This window comes from Quercus robur, chromosome 4 (genome assembly GCF_932294415.1).
Source record: "Quercus robur chromosome 4, dhQueRobu3.1, whole genome shotgun sequence".
NCBI classification, from domain to species: domain Eukaryota; kingdom Viridiplantae; phylum Streptophyta; class Magnoliopsida; order Fagales; family Fagaceae; genus Quercus; species Quercus robur.
Window position 1 is genome coordinate 41,853,488 of NC_065537.1, and position 6,007 is coordinate 41,859,494.

At 30.5% G+C, this 6,007-nt stretch overlaps 1 pseudogene; it reads right to left on the reverse strand.

The window, feature by feature from the left end:
- Nucleotides 1-484: 484 nt before the first annotated feature.
- On the reverse strand, nt 485-1,127 carry LOC126721897 (germin-like protein subfamily 1 member 7; annotated as a pseudogene).
- Nucleotides 1,128-6,007: the final 4,880 nt, after the last annotated feature.

The following is a 6,007-nucleotide window of genomic DNA, read 5'->3' on the forward strand; positions in this document are numbered from 1 at the left end:
ATGGGTATGCTATTTCTCTCTTTCCGGGCTCCTTTAAGCCCACTTGCCTCTTCAAGGCCTATTTGTTTATTTCATGGGCTTGTGATCAATTATTCTTGCCGCTTGGGCCTAATGGTTTTGCTATCTGTTTGCCAATTCTTTGCTGCCCTTGTCGTTGGGCTTTCTTCTTTCTACTTGGATTCTCAAAAATGACCCTCAACAGAGAGATTGTGATACTTTAAATTGTGTGAATTTGATTGGATTTGAACATTTGATTATGTATCGTCTGAGTGTGTTAAGTCCCACCTCGGGTGTTTTTGTAGATTTTAGGTTTATAAGTGATTGCAATGAGCCCTAATTGTAACTTAACTAGTCTTTTTCGGGTATGAGTGCACATGTGGCTAGTACTTCATATTGAATACCGACTTATAATAGTCAATTGATGGTACAAAATGCCTTAGAAATATTTTCAGGCAACCACTTTATTTTATTTTGATTATTTCTATCACATTACACCAAGGAGAACATGGCAAACTATATTTGGATTGTGTAATAGTTCTATCATATTATGATATTCTCTAATTGTTATTGTTTCACCATATTTTTTCTTAAGATAGTTAACCGCATTCTTGTCCAATTAGAAGGCCTTCATAAGAACAACATAATTGATGGGAGGATTAGACCCAAAGACTGCATTTGCTATGGTGATAACTCCAGGATTTTGACTATTGAAATGAGAAAGAGCAGCAACATTGGTTTTGCCTATATAAAGCTTGAAGTGAAAGAGACTAAATGGGAACACAATGTCATCTCCCTAGTTTAGAATTTTGGTAAAGTGACGATTGGGATTAGATGTGACGATTGGGATTAGATGTGACAAAGCCAGTGTAGATGGTACCCTTTAGGACTTGTAAAACTTCAGTGGCACAAGGGTGAGTATGGGGAGGATTCATGCCATTTGGTGCAAAGTCAAGATGAGCCAAAAATATGTTTAGAGTGTTGAGGCCTGGAATTAGGTCCATAGTGATATGAGTGACATTTGACCTAAGTGGATTTAAGGTGCTTCTAGGAATGTCTAGCCCTGATAAGAAGAAATCATCAGCTGTTGCAAGTGTTGGGAATTTTCCATTAACAAATATTGCAGGAAGAAAAGTTTGTTATTTTCTTAGGTGCATAGGATAATTTCATAACAATTTTTGATAGCTTGTCATGTAAAAAATAGGGTATCATTTCTATATCCTTACATTATATTACTTAGATTCCCCAATTATATCCAAACATATGATTATATTGATCAAAGCAATGCAGTCAATGTTATATTTTCTCAATGAAAATTAAATTCAATACAACTACGAGTTTGAATTTAATTAGGGATTGAAGATACACTGCTTAAGGAATTGTACCAAAATTTTATCCATAATATTATCTTAAAGCGTAATTTTATTCATAAGTAGGATTCTCTACACCATAAAAAATCAAACCAGAAACTTAAAATGGCTGGTAATAATAATAATAATAATAATAATAATAATAACGAGTATGTACATACCTGCAGAACTGTTATCATTAGCTGCCACACAAAAGTTCTAGGGAGCACTAGGGTCAAAGGCAGAGAGAAAAGGGAAAAATACCAAAGCTAGCAAGGCAAGAGTAACAAGGTAAGAATTACAGGGGTGAAGCTGTGTGTACCAGTAGGCGGGCCATTCTTCCGCCCCCCCCCCCCCCCCCCCCCCCCCAAAATATTTTTTAAAATTCTATAGAGAAAGTAAAACTAATGCCCCAATTTAGTCTTTTCATGAGTTGGCCACCACAACACAAGATTTGGCTCCCCCAACTTGTCTTTACCACGTAGTTTTTTTTACATGTTTTCATCTTTTGCCTTGTAGTTTTTCTCCATCTTCCTCTCAACATGTTAGTCACTCATATTTTTACTAGCTTCTTTAGTTGAGCTTTTTACAAAATACTTTATAGTTTTTACCTTCCAGTCACCCAAAATCTTTTAACACTCAATACTCTCACATTCTCTTCAATTTCACTTCATTAAAACCTTTCCTTAACAAAGCATATCCTAAGAAAAAATATATCTTCCTTAGCAAAGAGTTCTACAATATGAACCCGTGTAAATTTTGAGAGGTACACAGTTCTTTTTTTGCCTTTTCATTTCTATTATAGTCCAATCTTTATTTACTAATATTATGATTATGATTTATGGTTTTCTAATTAAGTTAAATTTCTATATATTTGAGAGGTACAAAAGTGATCTTGAATTTATTTTTTCACTATAGTAATCTAATTTGGATGAATTTAGATTCAATTTATTTTATGCTTGCTAATCCGTATTTCGTTATATTTAATTTCTACTAATATTATTTGTTCTTGCCATGTAGTCTAGCTTTATTATATACTTATATTTTATTTCTATGAATGTTTGGGACCTAAATCTATGTAAAGGAATAGGAAAAACTCAATGGAAAAAAATGACCTTAAAATGATCAATTGGTCATTTAGTTTTATTAGTATTTTGCGTACTTATAAAAATTACATTGATTAAAAATTTCTAACAAAACTTTTGCACTATTATACATACTTCCAAGTTAATTGAAACACTTTTTTTTTGGGGGGAAAACTAATGCATGATATATATAAGAATTACATTGATTAAAAATTTCTAACAAAAATTTTACACTATTATACATACTTCCAAGTTAATTGAAACACTTCTTTTTTTTTTTTTTTTTTTTTTTTTTTTTTTTGTGAAAAACTAATGCATGATATATATATATATATATATATATATGAGAAAGTTTATAAATACAAAAAATATTACATCTATTGATGTGACTAATCATTAGTTATAGGCAATACTTTTCATCATACTTGAAGCTATCTATACCTTTTAATATTCTTTCATTTCGCTTCTCAAAAAAAAAAAAATCTTTCAATTCAGCTTGGGTGAGGGGTAAGAAATGTTGCATGAGAACATGTTTTATTCATAGTCCATGTCTTCCGTTTTAAGGAGTTGATACGACTTGCCAATTTTTTTTTTTTTTTGAGAGAAAGAGTTTCAATCTATAGTATCCACTCTCGATGATAGCTCTTTATTATTAGATCAAGAAACCGATTAGTTTTTGGTATAGACAGGGATTGAACTCCAAATCTCTTATACAACCATCAGAGACTTTACCAGTATTAACTTTTTATTAAACTGATGCTACCCTACACGTATTAAAAAGTAAATCAAATTGGACCACTTCAATGCCGTAGCATAGTTCTAATTTTGCTTTTGTTAATGCACAAATAAAGGTTACATTTGATATTATATTTGAAAATGAGATGACTCAAAGCACCCGTTTATATTGACCGGTGTTCTAAATTAAGTTTACTGAAGTGGACTGTGATCTCATTATTGAATTCTTTGTCTTATAAACTTTAAGCCGTGAATTTTATTTTATTATTTTAATTTGATTGTTAGGTAGAAGGATTTGAATCTTAAGGGTGTGTTTGGATATCACTTATTTTGCTGAAATTGAAAAATTATTGCTGAGAGTACTATAAATAAAGATAAAAGTTAGTTGAAATAGTACAGTGAAACTCATAATAGTGCCAAAAAATGTAATGAGACCCATAAATAGTAGCAAAAATAAGCTGAATAATGAAATAATTTTCATTTTTAATCTCTACCCAAACGCACACTAAGTGTCTCATTTGGAAACACTAGATGGTATCAAACAATTGAACTAGAAGGATCTTGGCGGGTAATTTTAGATGTTGAATAGGAGAAGATATCTCATACATCGTATATATGTATCATCTCTTTTATCTGTAGGAGGAAAAAAAAAAAAAAAAAAAAAAGGTTTTTAACGTGGTTTAACTATGAAAGCTTGCATCCACGTTGTCTGTTATTTCTTGTGGTATTGCAATGTGGTCTTCTCTTACATATGTTTCCTTATGAATATATATATATATATATAGTTGTTTTCCTTATGAGTTTTTTTTTTTTTTTTTTTTTGATAACCGTTTTCCTTATGAGTTTGATTGTGCTAATTGCATGGAGATGTATTTACTAATGGCGTTGTTGAGGTTTCCATACTGGTTGGGTGACTGGGTCTGAGTTTTCAATATTGGTTTGGTCTTACTTTCGACTCTATGACCTACACACTATAAGAGGAATTATACACATCTGATTTATAAAATAATTATAGGTTCAAACATTGCAAGTAGGGATGTAACCATGAATTTTTCTTTGCCAAAACAAACCAAAATTTTTTTATCATTCAAAAATAAGAAATATATTAAAATTTAATTAATTTCTTTTATAGAAAAAAATTCAAAATTACATTAATTCACAAAAATTAAAACTAAAAGAGTCTAAAATATTATCTTCCATTTCTCATTCTAAATTTAGTTTTGCTAATATTCTTAATTGAAAATTCTTGTTCAATAGTTACAATAAAAATTGGAAGAGTAATCTATGGACGAAGTAAATGATATTTAATGCAAGGCATACATAACGGCTGATCCCTAATGATGGACGAAGTCATAAAAGATATTAAATGCAAGAGACAATTAAGGAGTAATGTCCGGATACCAACGGACAAATAGCCGTTGACAGGTAATAAAATCCAGCATTTATTACTAACAGCTCCAAATCTCGTAAATTCACTCAGACAATTAATACAAGGGTCATAAAACCCACACAACCAGAAGAGAGAAAGGTACACAATTTTATACTCACAACTCTTAGCCATTTCAACTCTTTGATTTAAGCAAGTGAATACCTTGTCATTAGAGCGCCCTTGGCCAACACCACACCAGTGTTCTATCATTTCGTGGTCTCTCTTTGCAAATTGATTAGCGGAATAGCTTGTCATCATCCATCAACATAGACGAAAAGCACAACTAACGATTTTCTACATCATTAGTAAGTTATTAATTTTCCAATCATTACAAGCCATTGGCACAATTAAAAATAATCTTTATCAATCTTCTGAAGTCCAGATATTGAACTACATTATGTTTATAATGGTGAAGTTCCATTATCAATAATAATTTTTAAGGATTTGTGAATTTTTGTAGATAAATACTTGTTTACCAAAAAAAAAAAAAAAAAAAAAAAACAATTATAACCAATTCCGAAAGAAGATTCTCGTGCATCTCAAAAACCTAGAGCTTAGCCAAAAATATGCAACTCCACTATATGGTAACTAAACTAATCCAATGATTAAATTCTCTTAATTGAAAATTTATTTCAACATAAAAAATATCTAATCAATATATAGTTATGCTCAATTGCATGTACGGTCATCTTGATGTTGAAAAAATTGGGAAAACCAACCCAAACAATCCTTTATGTAGAGACAAACAGCATGACAACAACCAAATCCTGATGTCTCAAATTTTTAACCTTTGATCTCGAAAAAGCCAAAACGTCCAATCAAAACGTCATATGAAACAGATAGTTACAATACATAAGTCATCTCCGTTTTTCTTGTTTTTCTTGAGTGAATTTCTTTTAATAATAGATTTTTTATTTTTTTATTTTGTTAATAAAAATTTAATTTTTATTTTTATTTTGGAAGTAGGTCACCAGAAAGTGAAACATAGGTAATTATTTTTTTGCTAAAGTGCAACATAGGTAATTATTGTTTCACATTTCCAGATGTGAAATGTTTATACAATACTCAGACTTTCATTCATAATAAATACTCACATTTTATCTTCCTCAAAAAAAAAAAAAAAAAAAAATACTCACATTTTACATGATGTGAACAAGTATAGACACTGTTAGATGTGAAACCATCAAAGCCCTTGCACAAATTCTCAAAATAAGAGGATTTCAGCTTATCTTGCTAATGTTTTTTATTATTTTTATTTATTTATATATTCTTAGAGGAAGATTTTTGTTGGTGGGTGCTTAATTAATAGATTTTAGTGGTTAGTTAGATATAATTTTTTGGGATAGACTCCTCTCCAGTTTTAATATCTCCTATTGTCTCCGTTTTTATATGGATGACTGACACTTGGCAAG